This window comes from Glandiceps talaboti, chromosome 23 (assembly GCF_964340395.1).
Source record: "Glandiceps talaboti chromosome 23, keGlaTala1.1, whole genome shotgun sequence".
NCBI lineage: Eukaryota > Metazoa > Hemichordata > Enteropneusta > Spengelidae > Glandiceps > Glandiceps talaboti.
In genome coordinates this window covers 15,797,975-15,811,606 of record NC_135571.1, presented here as the reverse complement: position 1 = coordinate 15,811,606, position 13,632 = coordinate 15,797,975, and the positions used below count along the sequence as shown (strand labels likewise).

At 33.9% G+C, this 13,632-nt stretch overlaps 1 protein-coding gene across 3 annotated transcripts in view; it reads left to right on the top strand.

Moving 5' to 3' along the window:
- The first annotated feature begins 8,594 nt into the window (after positions 1 to 8,594).
- The window catches only part of LOC144452577 (synaptotagmin-1-like), a 69,439-nt gene continuing 64,401 nt past the window's right edge, over positions 8,595 to 13,632 (top strand). For all 3 annotated transcript variants that reach the window (XM_078143691.1, XM_078143690.1, XM_078143688.1), the window contains exon 1: positions 8,595 to 8,907. The gene's annotated coding sequence lies outside the window, so the exon portion shown is untranslated. The remainder of the gene's footprint in view (positions 8,908 to 13,632) is intronic.

Sequence of the window (13,632 nt, the reverse complement as noted above, 5' to 3'; positions counted from 1 at the left end):
AATATATAGTACTGAATATAGTATAGTCTAGTATATAGTATAGTATAGTATTGTATACTATACTATACTATATAGTATAGTATAGTATAGTACAGTATAGTATAGTATATAGTACAGAATATATTATATAGCATAGTCTAGCATATAGTATAGTATAGCATAGTACAGTATAGTATAGTATAGTATAGTATATAGTACAGAATATATTATATAGCATAGTCTAGTATATAGTGCAGTATAGAATAGTATAGTATATAGTATAGTATAGTATAGTATAATATAGTATAGCATAGTATAGTATAATATATAGTACATAATATAGTATAGTCTAGTATAGTATAGTATAATACAGTATAGTATAATATATAGTACATAATATAGTATAGTCTAGTATAGTATAGTATAGTACAGTAGAGTACAGTATAGTATGGTATAGTACAATGTATAGTATATAGTATATAGCATAGTATAGTATATTGTGTAGTCTAGTATATAGTATAGTATAGTATAGTATAGTATAGTATACAGTATAGTACAGAACAGAATAGTTTAGTATATAGTACAGAATATAGCATATAGCATAGTCTAGTATATAGCATAGTATAGTATAGTGTAGTATAGTATAGTATAGTATAGAATAGTATAGTATAATATAATATAGTATAGCATAGTATAGTATAATATAGTATAGTATAATATATAGTACAGAATATAGTATAGTCTAGTATATAGTATAGTACAGTATTGTATACTAAACTATATAGTATAGTATAGTATAGTACAGTATAGTATAGTATAGTACAATGTATAGTATATAGTATATAGCATAGTATAGTATATAGTGTAGTCTAGTATAGTATAGTATAATATAGTATAGTATAGTACAGTAGAGTACAGTACAGTATAATATAGTATAGTACAATGTATAGTATATAGTATATATCATAGTATAGTATAGTATATAGTGTAGTCTAGTATATAGTATAGTATAGTATATAGTATAGTACAGTACAGTATAGTATATAGTACAGAATATAGTATATAACATAGTCTAGTATATAGCATTGTATAGTATAGTGTATAGTATAATATAGTTTATAGTATATAGCATAGTATAATATATAGTACAGTATATAGCATAGTCTAGTATATAGTAGAGTATAGTATGGTATAGTATAGTATAGTGTAGTATATAGTACAGTATATAGCATAGTCTAGTATATAGTATAGTATAGAATAGTATAGTATAGTAGAGTAGAGTATATAGTATAGTGTAGTGTAGTATATAGTATAGTATAGCATAGTATATAGTAGATTAGATACTATAGTCTAGTATATAGTACAGTATATAGTATATAGCGTAGTCTAGTATATAGCATAGTATAGTATAGTACAGTGTATATTGTACAGTATAGTGTATAGTATAATATAGTTTATCATATATAGTATATTAAAATATATAGTACAGTATACAGTATATAGCATAGTCTAGTATATAGTATAGTATAGTATATAGTTTATAGTAAAGACAAGTATATAGTACAGTATATAGCATAGTCTAGTATATAGTATAGTATAGTATAGAATAGTATAGTGTAGTATATAGTACAGTATATAGCATAGTCTAGTATATAGTATAGTATAGAATAGTATAAGACGCAACAAGATAAGACGCAACATTTTCTGGTTTCATTTGTGCCCCCATCCCTGCGCGGACTATAACGTTTGTAGACAAACAGTGAGAGAACATCAAAATTTGGACACGTGCCAACTGTGCATTATCGCTTATTTTAGACGCGCTAGTTCGATGCCTAGACCAATCAGATCTCTTGATTTGCGCCATCAATATACTGGATTGTATACTATAGTATATACCACATACTCTACTATACTATAATCTACTATACTATACTATACTATACTATACTATGCTATACTAGACTCTATACTATATACAATAGTGTAGGTATAGAATAATATTATAGTATATTATTGTACAGTATATAGTAGAGTATATTATATAGTACTGTATGGTATAGTATGCTATACTATAGACTACACTATAATATACACTATACACTATATTCCATATACTCTACTATACTCTAGTATATTATACCATACTATACTATACTATACTATACTTTGCTATGCTATACTATATACCATATGCTCTACTATACTATACTATACTATACTATACTATACTATACTATACTATACTATACTAGACTATATATGATAGTATAGGTATAGAATAATATTATAGTATTGTATTGTACAGTATATAGTATAGTACGGTATGGTATAGTATGCTATACTATACACTAAACTATACTATATTCCACATACTCTACTATACTCTAGTATATTATACCATAATATACTATACTATACTATTATATACTATAATATACAACACTATACTATGCTATGCTATACTATATACCATATACTATACTTTACTATATTCCATACTATATGATATACTATGCTATTCTTGTCTTAATACTATACTATACTACACTACACTATACTATACTATATCCATATACTCTACTATATTATACCACACTATACTATATTATATTATACTATGCTATCATGCTATACACCATATACTATACTATATTATATAATATACTATATTATACTATATACTATACTTGACTATATATGATACTATACTACACTATGCTATATACCATATACTATACTCTACTATACTACACGACTATATACCATATACTATACATTACTATACTCTAGTATACTATACTATATACTATATACTATAGTATAGGTATAGAATATTATAGTATAGTATTGTACAGTATATAGTATAGTATATTGTATAGTACGGTATATAGTATAGTATAATATAGTACATATAGTATATATAGTATATAGTATATAGCATAGCATAGTATATAGTATATAGCATAGCATAGTATATAGTATACAGTCTTGTATAGTTTATAGTATAGTACCATACACTATTATAAGCCCAGTGGATGTATTTGTATTGAACAAAATGTTCACTTGGTAAGCCCACATAGGGCAAGTAAATAAATAAAACAAACAAACTATACTATACTTTGTACTTGATCTTTTTTTCATTATCATTTGTGTCAATATGACTTGAAATGATTTAAACTTTTGAAACCCTAAAATTAGTGATACTCTTATGATATAACTAAGTTGTGTTTTACTTATGAATGGTGTTCTAAATGGCCTCCAAAAGGTGTTCATTTTTCAAAAGATCTTACTATGGGAGGGGGACACCCCCTCCCACTTGTATAGCATGCACGCATGGGCATAGCATGCACTTCTCCCGACACTTTTTCAAGTTCTCTCCCTACTTTGAAACTTACTGAACCCCCTAGGTTTACAATTATGTTAATTTCATTTCTAATAATGTACTCTAAATTAGCTGAATTAATCTATAATGATAATAGTTCACTCAATCTAAGAGATATCCTAGAACTTTTGGTTACTAAAACCATGACTATTTTGCACAGCTATGAACAGACAATCATATTTCTCATAGGGTTCCTGCCTAAAGAGCTTTATATATTGCAAGAAAGAACAAGAAGAATATTTCTTGTCAACAGATGGGGGGGGGGGGGGGGGGGCGGCAGTGTTTTTTCATTTGTCAGCAGGGGTGGGGTGAACAAGAAGTCAGTGTAAAATCTGATCGCTCCCTAAAATCAGTCTCATTCAACAACAAAAAATGAAACTGAATCAAATAAAATGAAATCATTCACCACTTACATGCTAGCTCCACTCTGTGTATAACATGTAAAATTGTCAGATATATAGAAGTCCACACACTAGTTTTCTGTTCATTTTACATTTTATTACTTATTAACATTATCCATAATTTAAGTTATATGACTATATCTCTTTGCAATATCCAAAATTTTTCTAATGACAAAAGATTGTGTCTTTTAACATTCTCATTTAACAAGTGCTTGAAGTACAAATTACAAAAACACATGTGCGTTTACATCAACGAAGAGAGCCAAGAGACAAGATTAAACAAAATTCACATTTTTATACCTAATTTTCATGTCACTGATGAGATCATCATATGCTTAACACTTCTTCATCTATACACCCCAAGAGCCATTCAAATTAATTTCCAGCTCATTACTTTTGGAATTAAAGATTATTTTACCAAAAAGACACATTTTAGCCATAATTTGCATATCAATAATGGAATCATCATGTTCTGAATAATTCTTAAAGCAATAAAAAAAAATAATTGTTTGATTCCGGTTATCTGACCCTGCCGACCCTATCCTTTTTATTAACAAGTTCAAGAAAAAAATTGTAACATCACAAAAATTATGAAGTCTCGCAAGAATTGGTGGATGCACAAACTGACATCAATTTAAAAAGACAATATAAAACTTTTCTTCCAAAATGTAATGACTGTACATCTGATGAGAAGAAACCAAAAACAGATAGCATATGGAGAACAATGAAAAACATAACTACCTCAGATATGAAAAAAAATATTTAGAAAAAAAGAAATATAAAATGGCATTGTAGCACAACTATTCAAAATACTGCCAATGGCGATGTAGCACAACTGTAGATTTTTAAAAATATTTATCCATATGCTAGTCCATTCTAAAAATAGGTGTTCATTTGTTGAATGACTATCCAGTTGCCTATCCAACCATGTTATGTTTGTCACATACTGCCATTTGGTTGTTGCTAAGGCCATGGTCATGGTTGCTAGGGCCAATTGTGTCAAACTATTCTAAAGGAAATCTGCAGAACAACACTTCTAGAACCATCTCACCAAATTTCAGTTTCACTGACCAAGTACTTTTTGAGATATAAATTTTTGACCAATTTACATGTTTACATCTAATTTGGATGTTACTGATGAGATCATTATATGCTTAATATTTCTTCATCTATACACCGGCAGGTACATCCCTGTTAAAAGTTCAGCCCAATCTACTGAGTAGTTTTGGAATTGTAGGTTTTTAACCAAAAAGACACTTTTTAGCCCTACTTTGCATATTACACATGGAATCATCATGTCATGAACAAATCTTAATTTACTCACCCCTGAGAATGTTCCCACCAAATTTCAGGCCAATCTGCCCAGTAGTTTTGTAGTTTAAATTCTTTGACAAAAATCACATTTTTGACCCAAAACCCATATATCTGATGTGATCATTTTCATTTGAACAATTTCACTACTAGACATCCAATATAACATGACCACCAACTATCAAAGAAATCGGACTGCAGTTTTCGACTAAGTTGTTTACACACACACACACACACACACACACACACACACACACACACACACACTCTCCATTTCAATTGTATTAAAAATGTTCAAAATAAAGCTCATGTCCTTGTGCACAACTAATTGATTTAAGATCTAAATTTCTGTTTTACTACACATAGAGTCTGAAGTTTTTTTTCTCTCTTAGAGACGAGCAAAACAACAGCTTCTTTGAATAGGACATCTGTTATGTACTGTGTAACAAACCTGTAAGAGATAAGAAAGTTAACAAAGGATTAATACATTTATTGTTAAACTCTAAAACTTGCAAATATTTATGGTCAAAGTATTGGTGTAGTATTTGATCATGATTTCTTTTGCTAGTTATGTTTCTGTTAAATGAGATTTGGAAAAGAGCAAAGTTTGCAAGGCTAGGTACATGTAACTCTGGTGTCCGGTCTCACAGTTACATGTACATGCTAAAAATCAAAATGGCGGACATTTTTCTAATAAATTTTAGTAGTTTAGTCTAAGATGGGTAGAAGTAGGTGAAAAACAGTGACAGTGTTGTTATAGCATGAATCAATTTTGAAAAACAGTGACAGTGTTGTTATAGCATGAATCAATTTGGAAATGAGCATAGTTTGTAAGGCTAGGTAACTCTGGTGTCTGGTCTCCTAGTCACAAGCTAAAAATCAAAATGGCGGACATTTTTCTAATAAATTTTAGTAGTTTAGCCTAAGATGGATAGAAGTAGGTGAATAACAGTGACAGTGTTGTTGTAGCATGAATGAATTTGAAAAAGAGTATAGTTTGTTCTGATGGTAACTCTGGTGTCTGGTCTCCTAGTCACATGCTAAAAATCAAAATGGCGGACATTTTTCTAATAAATTTTAGTAGTTTAGCCTAAGATGGATAGAAGTAGGTGAATAACAGTGACAGTGTTGTTGTAGCATGAATGAATTTGAAAAAGAGTATAGTTTGTTGTGATGGTAATTCTGGTGTCTGGTCTCCTTGTCACATGCTAAAAATCAAAATGGCGGACATTTTTCTAATAAATTTTAGTAGTTTAGCCTGAGATGGATAGAAGTAGGTGAATAACAGTGACAGTGTTGTTGAGGCATAAATGAATATGAAAAAGAGTACAGTTTGTTATGATGGTAACTCTGGTGTCTGGTCTCCTTGTCACATGCTAAAAATCAAAATGGCGGACATTTTTCTAATAAATTTTAGTAGTTTAGCCTAAGATGGATAGAAGTAGGTGAATAACAGTGACAGTGTTTTTGTAGAAGGAATGAATTTTAAAAAGAGTATAGTTTGTTGTGATGGTGTTTCTACTTTGGGTTTCTTATAAGGTATCAAGATGTATTATTGTTGGAGAATTAGGTCATTTTCCCACTAATTTCACTGTAATTAAACTTTGTTGATGGAGATTGTTTATTGTGAGCAGCCTACATTTGTTCTATGTGTTATTCAACATGGGATATTTATATTTTATTATAAGAAACTTACTTGTTAAATATAATGAGAAGAGTTTGTGGTCAAATCTTTGCAGGTTTAATTCTACTTGGAAGGTTCATCATAATGTTATGTCTAGAATTTTGTAAATCATGGTACAGGGAATTACAGAAGAGAAAAGAAGAAAAAAGTACTGATAAAAACAAAATGAGAACATTTAGATTATTTAAAACAGCTTTTGGTTTTGAGAAACATCTTCTGCAAATTAAAAATCCAGTTTGTAGAAAACTAGTGACTAAATTTAGTATTCCGGATTATAATATTTATATTGAGTTGGGGAGTTGGTGTACTCCTAAGATTCCTGTAGATGAAAGAATCTTTAAATGTTGTCAAATTATGCGGTAGAAGATGAATTTCATCATTTCATTCTTTATTCTCATTATACCAATCAAAGAAAGGCACTCATTCTTCTTCTTTTTCATTAGATAATTCAAATTTTCATTCCTTAAATGGCAAAAGTAAGTTTCTGCATATTTTGACCTCAGATGATAGACTTCCTCTTGGAAACTTTCTCGTCGATGTAAACAGTGCTCCATCAGTTGGTTAAAAGAGTATATTTTAATCATTTTATTTCTGCATGTTATTTTTGTATGCTTTACCATGCATGTTGTTAATGTTTTCATGTAAAGATTGACTGACTGTAAACACAGCTGAGAATGGTTTAATGACAAATGCCTGTCTGTTAAACTTCATGCTAGTCACTAGGAAAGCTCAGAAAACTGTCTATATATACACAATCTTGCATGGTTCTCTTCAAAACATTGTTCATTACAACAGCTGTGTTTAATCAAAACTCATTATATGGCCCATTTTAAACCCACAGAATGTTAATTGTACTTGTGTCAATTGCTTTGTACATTGTATTTTGAGCATAATGACTAATTTATGCATTCATAATCATATATGGATAATAAAGGCATTTTTAATTGAATGTAACACCTCGTAATCTTTTCTTTATCGTGTTTATGTGTTACAACTCATAGTGAGACAATGCATAGAGATGGGTCTATACTAGCGACAAACACACTACTTTCTAAACCTTGTGTCCTGCTTGAAAACGGGAAATGTTTCTGACAATGGAGAATCAGTCCCTTGTGACGTGAGCTATAAAGATTCTATTCAAGGATGCTATCTATGATGATCATACAAAATAATGACGTTATTTGGGTATATGCAATATTAAAAGTTATCGTTGCCGGCGATTGCTCCGGAATATTCAGCTGCCAATATTCATTATTTTGTATTACTGTCGAAATAGAGTAGAATATTACCATCAATCATGGAATGGTGTATAATTATTAGCACACAAGTTGTTGTGATCCAGACACACGTTCTACTTCCATGGTATTAGTGACACATGTACATTTTTGTCGATGAAAGAACAGGGGTCAACTTACCGTGAAAGTTCGCACCTCTGGTTTGCAGTAGCACTACGCTCATCTGGACTGGCACACAGACAATTCACAAACTATGCGACAATTCTGTGACGGAAGTGGGACTGCACGTGAAGTACAAGTGACACATACATGATGTCAATAACTATATACAAAGTAACGTGTGCAAAATGCGCAGGCGTAAAACGAATATGTATTAAACCAGACACAGGAGTTGTTTACCAGTCACATGCGTTACTGGCAACTCTCATGTCTGCAAACTCGACAACGCGCGTACTGCCTCCCTCTATCCTTGAACGAACTGACATATACTATATACTACTTGATGATGATATACTTGCAACGCATACTATATCCGGTGCTCATGTGTTGCATATCTCGTGAGATCTCGTGAGAAAAACGTTCTCTGTGTACATGAGTCAGCTTTGTGTACATTCGAGACAGGGAACTGGCATACAGAACAAAAAGCCGCCACTTCGCGAGGAACTAGACACTGTGCGTTATATTCTGACCTGTTTTATCACACAATTCCTGTAAATTCTGAGGAAACATTGATATATAAAGACTGGAGTAAATTGGTTGAGATCTGTACATTTCCGTGTCAGATCATCGTCCGGTAAACTCCAGCTCCAAGAGTCCAACCACCTGTCTTGTGCCGTGGTGGTACGGTTTATCCCTGGTTCAAAAGCATTGCTAGTCACGTCACCACTAGTCACAGGAAAAAGGAAAACAGTGCAGGTACGTGCTCCAATGTATATTTATATACACTACAATAATTTATTTGGATATTTGTATTTTTCAATAACAGTGCGATGCGATGGTTTGTTGTCGGTTTTTCTAGTAATGAGTTTACTAGTACTCGGACTCGTACTAAAACAATTCACTCTCGGCCTAAACCAAACAACAATAAAATTCCATTTGCAGTTCGTCCTTCCACGGACTTATTAGTGAACTCAGCCTAGTAATATGAAAATGTTGCCGACGCTATTTCTGTCGAATGCTGCGAATATTACCATATCCCTGTGTTTGTAATTCACTAGTTGTATAGGGAGCGGAAGTCTAGGAGAGAAGTTTAAATTGAAAGGTGACCTAATGACACACCTAGGCTACATGTAGTTAGTATCTTTGGAAGCTACATGTAGCTCTGCCAGTCTACGATTTCTACTGGTATACAATATATATCACTCACTATGTTGATTCTGTGTTTATGATGTTGCTGTACATTATTTTTGTAATTTTTTGTGTAAAAAGTGAAATATTCTGTGATGAGATGCAAATAGAAAGGTACATTGTATAGAGAAACAGGGGTAGGGCCAACTCGGCCAAGGGGATTACCAACTCGGCCCACATGATTGCCAACTCGGCCCATTCAGTGAATACCAACTCGGCCCACTGTGTCGTATGTTAATTTGTCATCATAAAAATGATATTCTGAACAAGCAGATACAGAAGACAAGCCAAGGTCCATCCAGACTCAGCCTAGTCCTACTGCACTCCTGCACTTTTAAGGTAAATGGGGACAAATCACCTCAACTATTTTGGACTTTGAACGTAAGTCATGAACGTAAAAGAGGAGAAACAGGAATTGCAATCATATTGAACTTGAGGCGAGTTGAAATCTGACCATGATGAAGAGAACTATCATGGCTAAACATGTCTTACAGTGCGAGTTGTTTTTGACGTTGGAACGTGATATGGTAACTGTACTGTAATGTGTCATCCACTATGTACCCGTGTTTGGCATGATGCAGTAATTTTCCAGATACAACAATGGCAACAAAAATGCAACATTTCTAAGTTTATACCGTATACGTTGATTACAACATGACAGGTCGACGTACATCATCATATGCATCAAATTGAAAGCAATCAGACTACGCATTTTTTTACTGTTTTTACAAAAAAAAAAACTAGCATACTGAAGATGTTTTACGAAGTGTACCTGCCTTCTTTATTAGATACAACGCCATTTTCAGAGTAGTTTATATGTTTTCCGTCAGTTTGTTTTGATCATGGATACACACATGGGGAACTCCGGTAAATTGATCGGGAAACCCGCTAACATTTACCGGCTTTAATACCAGCCTTTTAAAAAAACAGTGTCTCTTTCGTCTTCTTCTTTGGAAGCTCATAAAATATCGCCACATACTTTATAAATACAACGTGGAACTGTCTCAAACATGTTAAAAGTTGCATACACTTCGAACAGTAAACTTTACAACAATGATTACGATATCATGGCGGAAAAAGACGCATGCGCTGAATGCTTAGAATGAGTCTGAATGTCTAAGACGTTCTGATTAGACAAGACAAAAATAATTAGAGAAATTCAGCCAATCATGTGTTTGCTAACATAATTTCATAAAGTAAATGCTGTATGCTACGTCATATGTAAACATGATATCAACATTGACAACAACACGGAGCGAGCTAGCTCTGCGTTGCTTGACTTGAACGAGATGCCGAGAGTAAAATAGGTAGCACAAGATCAGATTCATGTAGGTGAAATTGGATATATCTTTGAATTATTTACTATTATTATTATTTATTATTTACTCCAAATTTCAGTCGGTCATAATGACCGATACGTTGTTGTAATTCTGAAAAACTGCCGGTCCGAACGGAAATCTGTTGGTCTCGGGCCGAAGGACTGGCGTTAATTTCGCACGCTGCCACTAACCACTTTATTACATCGCTAAAACAAAACTGCATAGTGAAGAGCTGAAGAACTGACCGCTTCTACATGTTACCAAAATAAAAAATGTAATTAAAAACAACAGCGGAGCTATTCTGACCGATAGGTCGCTTGTTAGGTTTAATATTCAGACACTTTCAGGCAATAATGTCCAAGCTTTACAAAACATACATGTATATCAGCACTAACATGTAAAAAGCAACTACATTTTGTACATAGGGTTGAAATATTTGTAAAATACAGTGTAATAGCATTTTGACAGTAAGAGATAGGGGAATAGCTTGAGACTGGGATAAATAATGTCTATCTCTTGTGTGTGTGTGTGTGTGGGGGGGGGGGGGGGTCCTAGGAATCTCCCCCTAGAAGTTGTGGAGGTTTTTTTTTACTCTTCAAGCCCATTTTTAGGCTATTGAGATGCTTTCAGGCAATAACCTCCAAGCTTTACAAGACAGCACAATACCCTCCAAGCTTTACAAGACAGCACAATACCCTCCAAGCTTTACAAGACAGCACATTAACCTCCAAGCTTTACAAGACAGCACATTAACCTCCAAGCTTTACAAGACAGCACATTAACCTCCAAGCTTTACAAGACAGCACAATACCCTCCAAGCTTTACAAGACAGCACAATACCCTCCAAGCTTTACAAGACAGCACAATAACCTCCAAGCTTTACAAGACAGCACATTAACCTCCAAGCTTTACAAGACAGCACAATAACCTCCAAGCTTTACAAGACAGCACAATACCCTCCAAGCTTTACAAGACAGCACATTAACCTCCAAGCTTTACAAGACAGCACATTAACCTCCAAGCTTTACAAGACAGCACAATAACCTCCAAGCTTTACAAGACAGCACAATGCCCTCCAAGCTTTACAAGACAGCACAATACCCTCCAAGCTTTACAAGACAGCACAATACCCTCCAAGCTTTACAAGACAGCACAATAACCTCCAAGCTTTACAAGACAGCACAATAACCTCCAAGCTTTACAAGACAGCACAATACCCTCCAAGCTTTACAAGACAGCACAATAACCTCCAAGCTTTACAAGACAGCACATTAACCTCCAAGCTTTACAAGACAGCACAACAACCGCCAAGTTTTACAAGACAGCACAATACCCTCCAAGCTTTACAAGACAGCACAATAACCTCCAAGCTTTACAAGACAGCACAATACCCTCCAAGCTTTACAAGACAGCACAATAACCTCCAAGCTTTACAAGACAGCACAATACCCTCCAAGCTTTACAAGACAGCACAATAACCTCCAAGCTTTACAAGACAGCACAATACTCTCCAAGCTTTACAAGACAGCACATTAACCTCCAAGATTTACAAGACAGCACAATACCCTCCAAGCTTTACAAGACAGCACATTAACCTCCAAGCTTTACAAGACAGCACATTAACCTCCAAGCTTTACAAGACAGCACAATAACCTCCAAGCTTTACAAGACAGCACAATAACCTCCAAGCTTTACAAGACAGCACAATACCCTCCAAGCTTTACAAGACAGCACATTAACCTCCAAGCTTTACAAGACAGCACAATAACCTCCAAGCTTTACAAGACAGCACAATACCCTCCAAGCTTTACAAGACAGCACAATAACCTCCAAGCTTTACAAGACAGCACAATAACCTCCAAGCTTTACAAGACAGCACAATACCCTCCAAGCTTTACAAGACAGCACAATACCCAGGTCCCTCCAAGCTTTACAAGACAGCACAATAACCTCCAAGCTTTACAAGACAGCACAATAACCTCCAAGCTTTACAAGACAGCACAATACCCTCCAAGCTTTACAAGACAGCACAATAACCTCCAAGCTTTACAAGACAGCACAATAACCTCTAAGCTTTACAAGACAGCACAAATTGTGACAATAACCTCCAAGCTTTACAAGACAGCACAATACCCTCCAAGCTTTACAAGACAGCACAATAACCTCCAAGCTTTACAAGACAGCACAATAACCTCCAAGCTTTACAAGACAGCACAATAACCTCCAAGCTTTACAAGACAGCACAATACCCTCCAAGCTTTACAAGACAGCACAATAACCTCCAAGCTTTACAAGACAGCACAATACCCTCCAAGCTTTACAAGACAGCACAATAACCTCCAAGCTTTACAAGACAGCACATTAACCTCCAAGCTTTACAAGACAGCACAATACCCTCCAAGCTTTACAAGACAGCACAATAACCTCCAAGCTTTACAAGACAGCACAATACCCTCCAAGCTTTACAAGACAGCACAATAACCTCCAAGCTTTACAAGACAGCACAATAACCTCCAAGCTTTACAAGACAGCACAATAACCTCCAAGCTTTACAAGACAGCACATTAACCTCCAAGCTTTACAAGACAGCACAATAACCTCCAAGCTTTACAAGACAGCACAATAACCTCCAAGCTTTACAAGACAGCACAATACCCTCCAAGCTTTACAAGACAGCACAATAACCTCCAAGCTTTACAAGACAGCACAATACCCTCCAAGCTTTACAAGACAGCACAATACCCTCCAAGCTTTACAAGACAGAAACTATTATTTCTAACTTACATACTTACAAAGAGTTGAAATATGTTCTTAATCATTAGAATAAAGGTCAGCACATCTAATGGTAGTATCATTGGTAAGGGATATTTGGAGTTTTAAGGCAATTTTTTGACTATCTTAGCAAACGTTTCGCATCTTTAAAAGACAATTATATCATCTCAAATTACCATAGAGTGAAAATTCTTAAAGTGTA